This window comes from Tupaia chinensis, unplaced genomic scaffold (assembly GCF_000334495.1).
Source record: "Tupaia chinensis unplaced genomic scaffold, TupChi_1.0 Scaffold139218_1, whole genome shotgun sequence".
Classification (NCBI taxonomy): Eukaryota; Metazoa; Chordata; class Mammalia; order Scandentia; family Tupaiidae; genus Tupaia; species Tupaia belangeri.
The window spans coordinates 117,433-130,179 of NW_006199107.1; the positions used below are offsets into that span (position 1 = coordinate 117,433).

Consider the following 12,747-nt stretch of genomic DNA (forward strand, 5'->3'; position numbering starts at 1 on the left):
TCATTATCTTTCCTTGGCCTTGGAGGAGAAAGTCAGGTCAGGCTTTGGTGAGGGCGGAAGCTGTTCAGAAACCATCGCTTAATCTCTCCTATTGGCGATTGCACCTCCATGCCAAGCAGTGTCCCAAACCTGTGTCATACTAGTTAGCTGTGCTCAGCACCAGGAAAAGTCTCATGTGCCTTCCAGGCATGGAGCTCTGTAAATATGAAAATGGTATAAAAAAAAATCACTGAAAGACTGGAGTGACTGGTTTAAAGAAGAATAATGAAAACAACGATTGTGGGTGCAAGTTGGGCAAGATCCTGGTTTAGGAGACTCCCTTTAAGGGAAGGAGGCCACACTGCAAACAGGGTGTCCTGAAGCCACAGGGTTGAGCCAAAGCAGAAGGAAACCACCTTTTTGGGACTGCTGCCAGGAATATGTTTGACTGGGACAGAGGGCACAAATGCAAGCTTCCTGGAAAATGAGGATACCCTTGTAGAGACAGGTGGTGGCAGCAATCAGATGTCTCTATTTGAGCTAGATGGTGATAAGAAATCTCATAAATTAAAATCTAACCCTGGGCAACAGGCTGTCTTCTCTGAGATTTTCAGTAACAGAATGAACTACTTGCCATAGATTTTTAAATTTGAAATGTTTCCTTGGAAATATTTCTTTTATTTATTAAACTGAGGTATGTATGTATGTATTTATTGAGAGGTTTTTGCTATAGGACATGTGCGCTTGCCAGAAAGACAGAAAGAGACAGAAAGTGAGAAATCACCCCCCTGGGAGGCTGGCCACGCCACAGTCTCTTCTCCTCCATTCTCCTCTTGGGATCTTGGGCACGCATGCACACTTTCCCGGCATGAGTTTAAGCCACCGGGTCCAGGACTTGAACTGCGGTCGACTACATGGAAGTCCTGTGACATAGCCATTACACCAACTGCTGGTCCCAAAACTGAGTTATTTATTTTGTAATGATATGTATTATATTTTTCTACGCTCAGTCCTTGACTTTATTAACATCCTCCAGTAGTTGTATATCTAGAACCAATTTTACCAGTCTCTTGGACTCAAATTTTAAAAGGCTGCCCAGTCGTGATGAAAAATGAAATAGCTATCTGGACATTCTGGTTGTAATTTCTCACTGTATACATTATTAGTTATAAAGAAGAATTAAAACTTGAATGTAATAGCCTCTGTTCTCCCGTCTGCCGTAGGGAATGCTTGCTTTTTATATACTGAGGCCAAGAAACCTCCTCTGCTGTCCTCCCACATCCTCTTACTGAACAGGACTAGGGCCTGTTGGAGGAAATAACCATCTCATTAACACATTATCTGGATGAGTGGTCACTCTCACAGCTCTCCCTCACAGGGCTGCTGTAACAAAACACCATGGGCAGCCCTGGAGTCTGGTGAGGGCCTGCTTCCTGGCTAGTAGACAGCTGCCTTCTTACTGTGTCCTCCTATGGCCAAGAGAACAGAGAGAGAAGCAAGGTCTCTCGAGTCTCTCCTTGTAAAGGCACCAATCCATGAGGCTGCACCCTGGTGACCTAATTACCACCTAAAGGTTCCACTTCCAGATGCCATCACATTCAGGATTAGGAGTCAGTGTGTGAATTTTAGGGGGAGGCAAACACACCATCCATAAAGTTACCTCTCACATTTTTCTCTGTGGCTCTGAAAACAAGGCATCACCATGTCATAAGAATAGCTGGAGGCTGGCCTTGCTCCAGTTATGGGTCTGATATTGTGGGGGACCTGCCTCCCGCCTGCCCAGACCTGATAACTAGGGGCTAAATCATATAACGGGGTCAATAAATTTGTGCTGGTTAATATGGTAGCCTTTATGCACCTGTGACTTTTGAACACTTGAAATGCAACCAGTCCTAATTGAGATGTTACTGTATGAAAATAATCTACAATACATCTTTAAAAACTTTATTATTGGGGCTGGCTGGTGGCATGGTGGTTAAGGGTGCTAGACTCCCACATGGCTGACCACAATTAGAGTCCTGGACCTGGTGGCTTGCTTTTTCAATTTCTCTCTCTCTTTCTCTCTCTCTCTCTCTCTGTCCCTCTCTATTCAAAATTAAAAATAAATAAGTAAATAAAGTTAAATAAAATAATTCTTTAAAAATGTATTATGTGTTGTGCTCGCTTTGGCAGCACATATACTAAAATTGGAACGATGCAGAGAAGATTAGCATGGCCCCTGCGCAAGGATGACACGCAAATTCGTGAAGCGTTCCATATTTAAAAAAAAAAAGTATTATGTGTTTAAATGATAATTTGTGGATATATTTAATTAAATAGACTACACTCATAAAATTGATATCACCTGTTTATTTTGACTTTTTAAATGTAGCTACTAGAAAAAATTTAAAACACATATGTGACTTACATTTTCTTTTTATTGCACAGTACTGCTTCACGTACTGTAAGACTTTAGAGAAATTGTGTGTCCGACACATAGTTTCATTCGAGGAGAAGGGGATTGAAATGGTCATAATAGATAAGCACAATTTAGGCAGGCAAAAAGAAATGGGAAAGATATTTCAGGTATGGAGAAATTTCTTTTTAGCAAGACTACATTAGAGGTGGTGGTGTCTTTTCCTCCAGGGGGTTCATAATTGTGTCTTTTTAAAAATTATTATTTATTTCTTTATTTTTTAAATTAATTTACTTATTTACATTTAATCATGTCTTTTTTTTTTTTTTTTGGAGAGGTTTTCGCTATAGGGCACGTGTGCTCGCCAGTTTCTTCTGGGATACCAGAGAGAGACAGAGAGACAGAAAGTGAGAAATCACCCCCCAGGGGGGATGACCATGCCGCAATCTCTTCTCCTCCACTCTCCTCTCGGGATCTTGGGCATGCATGCACACGCGCCCAGCGTGAGTTTTAAGCCACCGGGTCCAGGACGCGAACCATGGTCGACTACATGGGGAATCCAGCGACATAGCCATTATGCTAACTGCTGGTCCCATTTAATCATGTCTTTAAAGTGTATAACATTTCTTTTCCCAACACAAATACCATGCATGTCAGTCAAACCAAAGATATTACTCAAGACCTTATCAGCAAATAGCTTCTCATTTTTTTGTCAAGTAAGCAGTTTTACTTGTTTTTTTCTTCCCCTTCTCTGTACTAAACTTTTTTTCACATTTTATTGATTCACAAAATATCTTAAACTAAAAATATGGACAAAGCTAGAAATCTAGTGACAAGTGCACTGTAATTTTCTTCTGAAACTTTTTTTTCTCTCTCCATTCTCCCTTGTACTAAAGAGAGATATAAATTAACTTATCTGCAAAAAAAAAAAAAAAAAAATTAGGTTAATCTCAATTAGGTCATTATTTGCACAAAGCCCCATAAGAATTCAATTTCTGATGTAAGGCAACATTGAATATTGTATTATTGAATTTATGCAAATAACCATTCTGTCACAAAATAAGAATGCTCACAAATATTTTCCAATTGCAAAGAGGTCAGAAAGGGAGAAAAGTTTAAAAAAAGTTAACAAATTGCTGGACCTATCAACAACTCACATTTAATCACGTCTTTAAAGTGTACATTTTTTTTTCCAAAATTGTTAAATCTGGAAGACAAAGGATAGAAGAAAGTCAGTAATGTAATGTTTAGTAAACAAAAGTCATAAAGTTTTTCACTTAACAATTTGAATACATTTTCCCATTCTTTCCTTGCTTGCATTATTTCTAATGAGAGGTCTGACGTTAGCCTGATCCTTTGAAAGTAACCTTGACGTTTCTCTCTCGCCACATTTATATCTTGTCTCTGTGGTTTTGGTCAATCTGACTATGAAGAGCCTTGGGGAAGATCTTCTTGGGTCGATTTTATGTGGGGTCCTTTGTATTTCTTGAGCCTGGATGTCTGAGTGCCTCTCTAGATTTGGAAAGTTTTCTTCCAATCATGGACTAGATTATCAATGCCCTTATTAGTTTCTTCTGGGATACCAATGATCTGGATGTTTGGGCATTTAATCATATCTAGTATTACTTGTATGTTATCTCATTTTTGGGGTGATTTTCTCATTCTTTTTGGTTAATTTTTCTAGAACAGAGGTTCTGTCTTTTCTAGATCTGAGATTCGATCTTCTGCATGATCTAATCTGTTTTTGATATTTTCAAGGGAGGTTTTGATTTCCTGTATTACAGCCTTCATCTCTAACAATTCCATTTGATTCCTTTTTATGTTATGTATTCCCTCTTCAGATTGTACAAGAACTTTCTCACCTGCTGGAACTCATTGTGTCTTTTCTCCTGCATCTTCTGGAGTTCGTTGTCTCTCTTCTTTTGCATCTCTGTTAGCTTTGTCACTATGAATATTCTAAATTCTTTATCTGGCATTTCTATGAATTCTATTTTATTGTCTGTGGAAGATGAAGGGCTGTTCTTTCCCCTTGGGGAAGAAATAATTTCTTGGTTTCCCTTATTTCTTGTGCCTCTGTGGTGATTTCTGGTCATCTGATGAATTATAATTACTCCCTACTTCCCTGGAGTTAATTCTGAGTTTTAGAGACATGCAGGAGGATATGACCTTAATATTTCTGCAGTTTCATTTCCCTGATCCTAATCAAGCAACCTGCACTTTTGTCAATGGAACTGGATACTACAAAGGCCTCAGTTTCTAGGGAATAGGTGCACTAGAGCTGAGCCTCGAGGTTTCAACTAAGAATTCAGAGGCATATGGGAGGAGATGAGGCATGCTCTCTGCAGCTCAGTGTTTCTCCCTGCTGCTCACTGTGCAATCTCTCTTTGACTTTCAGTCTTTTGGTGGTATCTTCCCGTTTGGGGTCATTTGTTGGAGATTTCTGGTACTGTAAGCTCATATGCTTCACTTAACTGTGAGGTGCTTCTATGCCTATTTTGCCTCTACTACTGTGTTTTGTGACATGGTATCCACAGAAAGAGATTTGAATTCAGATTTATGAAGATGTGTTTCTCCTTTTCTGTAGCAGTTCAGTAGGGGTTGAGATTTTCTATGACCCAAAAAGTATTCAGATGTTTCGCTACTGTGCACCTACACCCAACTTGGAGTGTCTACTCCAAGTATGGAAGCTGAAAAGCAAGGTGAGAAAGTCAAGTAAGAAAAAAAAAAAAAAGGAAAAAGACCAAAACAACAAAAAAAGACAAAACAAACACATTAAAAATAGAAAAGGGAAAAAAAATTTTCTTAAAAAAAGGCAAAAATTGGAACCAGCAGTTAGCGTAATGGCTATGTCGCTGGACTCCCATGTAGTCGACCGCAGTTCGGGTCCCGGACCCGGCAGCTTAAACTCACGCTGGGCGCGTGTGTGTGTGCCCAAGATCCCAAGAGGAGAATGGAAGAGAAGGGATTGCAGTGTGGCCATCCCCCCTGGGGGGTGATTTCTCATTTTCTGTCTCTCTATCTTTCTGGTGAGCACAAGCACCCTATAGCAAAAAAACTCTCAAAACAAACAAACAAGAAAAGGCAAAAATTGAAAATCATGCAGCACTCTGTGCCACATGGAAGGGACAGATCTGGACCCATCTCAGATGCACATGCATTCTGAAATTAACAAGAGAAAGGAGTGGTCAGAGACAAGAGACAGTTAGAGGCTTTTAAAAATATATATAAAAGAAAAATTTCAAGAGAAAAGGAGAGGGAGAGAGACAGAGACAGAGACAGAAAGAAGACAGAGATCAGCCTACCTCACTTTTTTAGAAGTTGGACCAGAAGGTGAGCTTTAGGGTAGAGGCTTAGATTTTCCAGTTAAAGTGGCAGAGCTAGGCCCACCTCAGATGCACATGGATTCTTGCTTCACTGGGAGTTGGGCTGATTCTTTTTTTCTTTCTTTTTTCTTTTCTTTTTTTTTTTTTTGGAGAGGTTTTTGCTATAGGGTGCGTGCGCTTGCCAGACAGAGAGAGAGAGACAGAGAGATAGAAAGTGAGAAATCACCCCCTTGGGGGGATGGCCACACCACAATCCCTTCTCCTCCATTCTCCTCTCGGGATCTTGGGCACGCTCGCACATGCGCCTGGCGTGAGTTTAAGCCACCGGGTCCAGGAATTGAACCACAGTCAACTACGTGGGAGTCCAGCAACATAGCCATCACGCTAACTGCTGGTCCCAGCTGATTCTTTTTTTGATGATAAACATCGTGGATCACATTGCCTAGTTCCATAAATTCATTAGGAGCAGCAAGATAATTGCATTTTAATTCTATAATTACTTTTTTCATTTTTATGAGCTGGGATATTTCTATAATAAGAAACTTCTCTTTTTTAACTATTGCTTACCTAAAGCTTGTATTTATAAAGCAAACATGGAATAAATGCTTTATTTTTTACCTTTACTTACCAATTTTCAGAATAAGTTGTTCTTGTATCCTATAATAATGATCAATGAGATTTTGTTTAGTGTAATCATGAGCTTATGGATGTAAATATATTTGAAGGAATCCAATTCATTGCAGTTATTATTCTTCTTTTTAAATTAAAATTGTTCATCTTTGGCCAGTGAAAGCTAATCACGTTAGCTTTTGATAAAACCTGAGTATTCTCTGACAACTTCCCTACTTGCATGAAAAGTTATTCTTGTACCCAACTTACAATTAGCCACTTCTCCAGGAAGGTCATGTTCCTTTGAGTTAGAAATAGTTTTCAGCGACTACAGTTTGGGAACTAGAGGACTTCGTTTCTAAAGGATTGTTAATTTTTTTTCTTTTTTTTTAGAGAGGTTTTTGTTATAGGGTGCAAGCGCTTGCCAGAGAGACAGAGAGATAGCAAGAAATCACCCCCTGGGAGGATGGCCATGTTGCAATCCCTTCTCCTCCATTCTCCTCTTGGGATCTTGGGCATGTATGCATATGCGCCCAGCGTGAGATTAAGCCACCGGGTCTGGGACTCAAACTGTGGTCAACTACATGGGAGTCCAGCAACATAGCCATTACACTAACTGCTGGTCCCAGGATTGTTAAATTTTTTCTAAGTGTTTTCAGTGGACACAGCTGAGGAACACATTGTATCATGAGATCCTACTATCCTAATTCTAATTCTAAAATACTGGGTTTTTACTTAATCTCATTAATATTACATCAATATCTCTTTTCTCTCATGCCAAAAAATCCTGGTTTTCAACTAAATCAACTTATTCATTTGCTTTATCCTACAATATATACACAACCATTTTAGCTAATACTAGCATTGCTACCAACAGTGAGATTACTGGAAATAGCTTAAGATTTATTTGTACAGTTCTTTTTAACCTTCGACCATATTTCCTCATGGATCTTATTCAAATTACTATACTTTAAAACAACATAGCGTAGTTCCTTTCAGTGCAGTAACGCTATCAACATGGTAGGTTCACTTGTTTCATTTCATTTGTGAATTTTAGGGACTGCTTCTTAATTTTGATTGAAAATTTAAAAAACAGAAAATTTCAGAAGATGATATAGCCATAGAAGATTCATTTTTAGAAGTTTATTTACTGGTCTGGTAGGTGGCGTGGTGGTTAAGGCACTGGACTCCCACATGGTTGACCACAGTTCGAGTTCCAGACATGACAGCTTGCTTTCTTATTTTCCTCTCTCACTCTCTGTCTCTCTCTGGACAAATTAAATAATAATAATAATAATATTAAATATGCTTTTTAAAAAAGTTTATTTACTTTCTGAGGGCAAGGGGATACCTTTGACAGTGTCTTACATTGCCACAATCCTTCCAACCAGCCAGGAACATAGGCAAATAGCTCTTAAAATACAAAGGCTGAATTAAAAAACAATCACTGAAGCTACATATTGAAAAGCTACACAACGTAGCTGAAAAAGATTGACTTACAACACATGGCTTTTGAAAATGACTGGCATTTTTCCAATTCAGGTTGACCCAGTTCCAAACTCAGACCTTCCATATAACTCCAGTATCAAACAGTGGTGGCCCGTTGCCTGTGACACTGCAACTGGGCCGAAGAAGTCTAGCACCTACCCATTCCCATACGTAGCCATTTTAAATTTTGGGTTCTACAAAATAAAAATTTTTTAAACAAAATTTATGTTTTCATTCTACTGTGTCTCTTTTACTTATATAGTTATAATGCTTTTGGTCCTCTCTATTTTTGTCTACTGTTCATTAGTTCTCAATGGTGAGCAATATTGTAATTAGTTGATATCTTCTCCTTCCTTTTCATCAACCCCCATATCTAAATACCAGGTTAAAGAACTTATTCTATATATATTCTCTCCAATCACTCCCTCTCACCCAATTTGTGGTTAGTTATATCCGCATTGTCAGAGTACATAGCCAGTATGAGATATGTCTTCCTTATTGGCAACGTTTAGTCTCAATTCCGTAGGTACAAATATATCTAAATTTCTGGTTCTTATGTTAGCATCCTTCAGTTATTTTGATTATCTATATCTTATTCTCCAGAAAGTAACTCAGGAAGTGTTCATGGGACTCATATTCCCAGACTTCTTTCATGTATAACACAGTCTATATCCTTTGTATTTTAAGAGCTATTTGACTAGATATAAAATCCTTGGCTCACAGTTTTTTTCTGAAAGTATTAAACATTGCTCCTTTATCCTCAGCTTTCCCTTTTAAGTAATTTTATTTTTCTTCCTAATTCCTTAAGGATTTTTTCCTTTTTCTTTAAAATCCAATAATTTTTAAAAAGCCATGTGTTGGGAACCAGCGGTTAGCATAATGGCTATGTCGTTGGACTCCCACATAGTCGACCGCAGTTTGCGTCTCGGAACCGGTGGCTTAAATCTCACGCCGGGCGTGCGTGCGTGCATGCCCAAGATCCCGAGAGGAGAATGGAGGAGAAGGGATTGCGGCATGCCCATCCCCCCTGGGGGGTGATTTCTCGCTTTCTGTCTCTATGTCTCTCTCTGTCTGACTGGCGAGCACACGCACCCTATAGTGAAAACCTCCCCAAAAAAAAAAAAAAAAAAAAGCCATGTGTTGTAAGTCAAATTTTTCAGTTATGTTGTGTAGCTTTTCAATGATTGTTTATTAATTCAGGAAAAAAGTTTTTTGCATCTTTTAATATTAGTATATTCCAATGCTTGATTACTTTCTTCAGGATTCTCTTTTATATTGGGTCATTGGAAAAGTCATGATGTACTTATGTTGGCCCTTCTTTGTTGTTGTGTGCAATGAGCAATTTTTCTAGGATTATCTTTTCTCTTTCTTTAATTTTCATGCCTGTTTTTTCTTTTTCCTAACTTGCTTTCCTAAAGACATTACCAAGATGTTTATTATATTTTGTGCTCCTTCAAATCTAATATTTATTTGTAAAATTTATTTCCAATTTTCTAAGTTCTGCCATTTCTCTTTGAAACCTTTATTTTCTCTAATTATTTTATCGCTGAATTTTGAAAATTCTTACTTATGTTATTTTAAACATTTAATTTTTTCATAATTTTAAACTTATCAAAAAATGCTGGGCTAGGGACCAGAGATGGCTTAATGATTGCATCATTGGATTCCCATGTAGTCAACTGCTGTTTGAGTCCCAGACCTGGTGGCTTAAAACAACACAACACTGGGCACCTGTGTGTGTGTGCCTAAAATCCCAAGAGGAGAATGGAGGAGAAGAAATTACAGTGTGTGGCCAATCCCCGGGCGGCGGGGGTGCGGATTTCTTGCTTTCTGTCTCTGTCTCGCTAGTGAGCACACACACTCAACAGCAAAAAATCTCTCATTAAAAAAAAAAAAATAGTGGGCTATACTTTCCATGTGTTTTAGAAGCATGGTTTTCTGGCATATGTTTATCATCTGAGATGGTGATTTCTGCCTCTTATTCCCTTTTACATTTACTGACTTTGTGTGGAATCCAACTCCAATCCTTGTCTATTGATCGTCTTTACAGTAAATTCTTTCTGTTAGAAGGGAAAGGGACATGAAGATAGTTCTCCTGGCTTTCTTCTATTGTGCTTGTGAAATGATCAAAGCATGATTTTCTTTCTGAGAGCTAGCTGCCTCCACAGCTCTCTTCTCCCATTTTATGAAGACTTTCTTTTATCGTTGCCCATATAGTCTCCGTCCTGCTCATTTTGAATTCATCTCCCACAGCTTTTCCTCCAGCAGAGTTTTGTCTAAGAAGATGGTTTTGATTAGTTTTGTGAATTCATGAGCTCCTCTCTGTTTCAGAAAGTTATGTACTTGCTGAAATATCTTTGTCCTAGCCCGCAAATTGGATCCTGCAAAACTCCCTCCAGTTTCAACTGTTGTTCTCAGCCTGGCCCTCCCTCCAATCTTTCAGTGATCATCTTTTGAACAATTTGGGGACTCTGATTCTCAGAGCCATGGATCTAGGCCTACTTTTGCTTCCATCCAGTGTTAGCTGCTAATACTATAGAGAGATTGAAGCTGTTGGTGATTTGTTCCCACCCACTTACGTTTTGGGGTATATGCGGATACTATATCAGTTTGGTGATTTTGGGAAGGTGTTTTTCATGGAATTTTGATTCTGATATCCCGGTTGCTCTGTTTTTTTTTTTTTTGAAAGATTTTCGCTATAGGGCATGTGTGCTCGCCAGACAGACAGAGAGAGACAGAGAGACAGAAAGCGAGAAATCACCGCCCAGGGGGGATGGTCACGCCACAATCCCTTCTCCTCCATTCTCCTCTCGGGATCTTGGGCACTCACACACAGGCGCCCGGCGTGAGTTTTAAGCCACCGGGTCCGGGACGCAAACCGTGGTCAACTACGTGGGAGTCCAGTGACATAGCCATTACGCCAACTGTTGGCTCCCCAGTTGCTCTGTTTTCACAGAGGATATTTGGAGACATTAAAAATGTATGCTGCTGTGCTTCTTTTCCTGTTACTGTTAATCTTGAAATAATGCCAAATGTATAGGAATTTTGAAAAAAGCAGTATAAAGTACTCCAATATGCCCTTCTCTCACATTTTTCAACGGTTAATTTTGTGAGATGGCTTTATCTTTCTTTCTCCCTATTAGCACGTTATATTTTTCCTGAATAAATCACACATGAGATACTCTTTTGTTCCCAGGCACTTTAGTATATATTCCTCAGGAGCAAGGACATTTTCTTATGTAGGTATTAAACACTTACCAAGATTAGAAAATTAACATTGATATAATACTACTATTTAATCTACAGACCTCATTCAAATTTCACCAATCTCCCAATATTGTGTGTGTGTGTGTGTGTGCATGTATATCCCCACCATCAAAAAAACCTGGTCCAGGCTGTTATCAAGGATACATGGTATATTTGGTTGTCACAAATCTTTAGTCTTATTAATCTAGAACATTTCCTCATTCTTTGCCTTTCAGGATCCAAACATTTTTTTAGGACTCCAGCCAATTATTTTGTAAAATGTTCCTCTACAGTAATTGTTTGATGTTTTCTCATGATTAGATTCAGGATGTACTTCGTACTTTCTGTTTTTCTCTCTTTTGCTTTCTCTCTCTCTTTCTCTGGTGAGTGCACACACCCTATAGCAAACTTAGAAAGAAAAATGTAAAATAAAGTCTAGTACTTATGAAATTATAAATTTTCTAATCAGAAAGAAAAATATGAACCCAGAGAAAGCTCAAACTACAAGATCTAGACAGCCAAGCATATGGTAGCGCCATAAAGTGTGTCACAAAGATTGTGAAACTTTCATTATTAACTGTTTCTTTACATTTTCATTTCAATAACTTTACTGTAGCACAGCTGTTATTCATCTATTTTAAAATCCCCAATTCACATCTATTCTCACATTCATTAAGCTTCCTGCTCGTAATGGTATCAAACATCTTATAAGTGCCAAGTTTTAGTAATGGCTTTATGCCAATCCATGCAGAAAAATGAGGCACAGTGCAAGAGTCAGATAAGGACCATTAATGTACGGATAATACACACACATTAGCTGAAAAAAAATTTTTAAACACGCACAAACTATAAACAAATCAGAAGGAAACAGGGTTAACTAAACAGCTCTTGACTATTAACACCCAAGTTCCTTACATTAAAAAAATTTCTCAGGGGAACCAGCAGTTAGCGTAATGGCTATGTCGCTGGGCTCCCACGTAGTCGACCGCGGTTCGTGTCCTGGACCCGGTGGCTTAAAACTCACGCCGGGCGCGTGTGCGTGCGTGCCCAAGATCCCGAGAGGAGAATGGAGGAGAAGGGATTGCGGCGTGACCATCCCCCCTGGGGGGTGATTTCTCGCTTTCTGTCTCTATGTCTTTCTCTGTCTGTCTGGCGAGCGCACGTGCCCTACTGTGAAAATCTCTCAAAAAAAAAAAAATTCTCAGTATCAGCAGGTGGCATAATGGTTATGTCACTGGACTCCCACATAGTCAATCACAGTTCGAGTCCTGGACCTGAAGGCTTGAAACTCATGCCAGGAACGTATGCATGCCTGCCCAAGATCCTGGGAGGAGAAAGGAGGAGAAGGGATTGCAGTGTGGCCATCCCCCTGGAGGGTGATTTCTCACTTTCTGTCTCTCCGTCTCTCTGGTGAACACATGTGTCCTAGAGCAAAAATCTCACTCTAAAAACAAGTCTCAACAGAGACATGTTAGACATTTTAATCCCAGATCTGTAATTAAAACAACATAAATTATTAAATTACGTAAAATTCCCATACCTCATCCACCTAAACTCCCAAAATACACTACTGAGGTGAGTGTAGTTTACAAATAACCATTTCGACCTTGAGCATGGAGCTGAAGGCTTTAAAACTTCAGATACGGTGCACTGTCCATTAGGCCATCTAGATGTGACGCTGACACTCGCTGTCCCACCCTCTGCTGC

At 39.1% G+C, this 12,747-nt stretch overlaps 1 non-coding gene and 1 pseudogene across 1 annotated transcript; one reads left to right on the forward strand and one right to left on the reverse strand.

Annotated features, from left to right (window-relative positions):
• The first annotated feature begins 2,135 nt into the window (after window positions 1–2,135).
• On the forward strand, window positions 2,136–2,242 carry LOC114004618 (U6 spliceosomal RNA). Its single transcript, XR_003546734.1, has one exon. It is a non-coding gene; the product is annotated as a U6 spliceosomal RNA (small nuclear RNA).
• Window positions 2,243–12,561: 10,319 nt separating this feature from the next.
• The window catches only part of LOC102488907 (E3 ubiquitin-protein ligase RNF146-like), an 18,731-nt pseudogene continuing 18,545 nt past the window's right edge, over window positions 12,562–12,747 (reverse strand).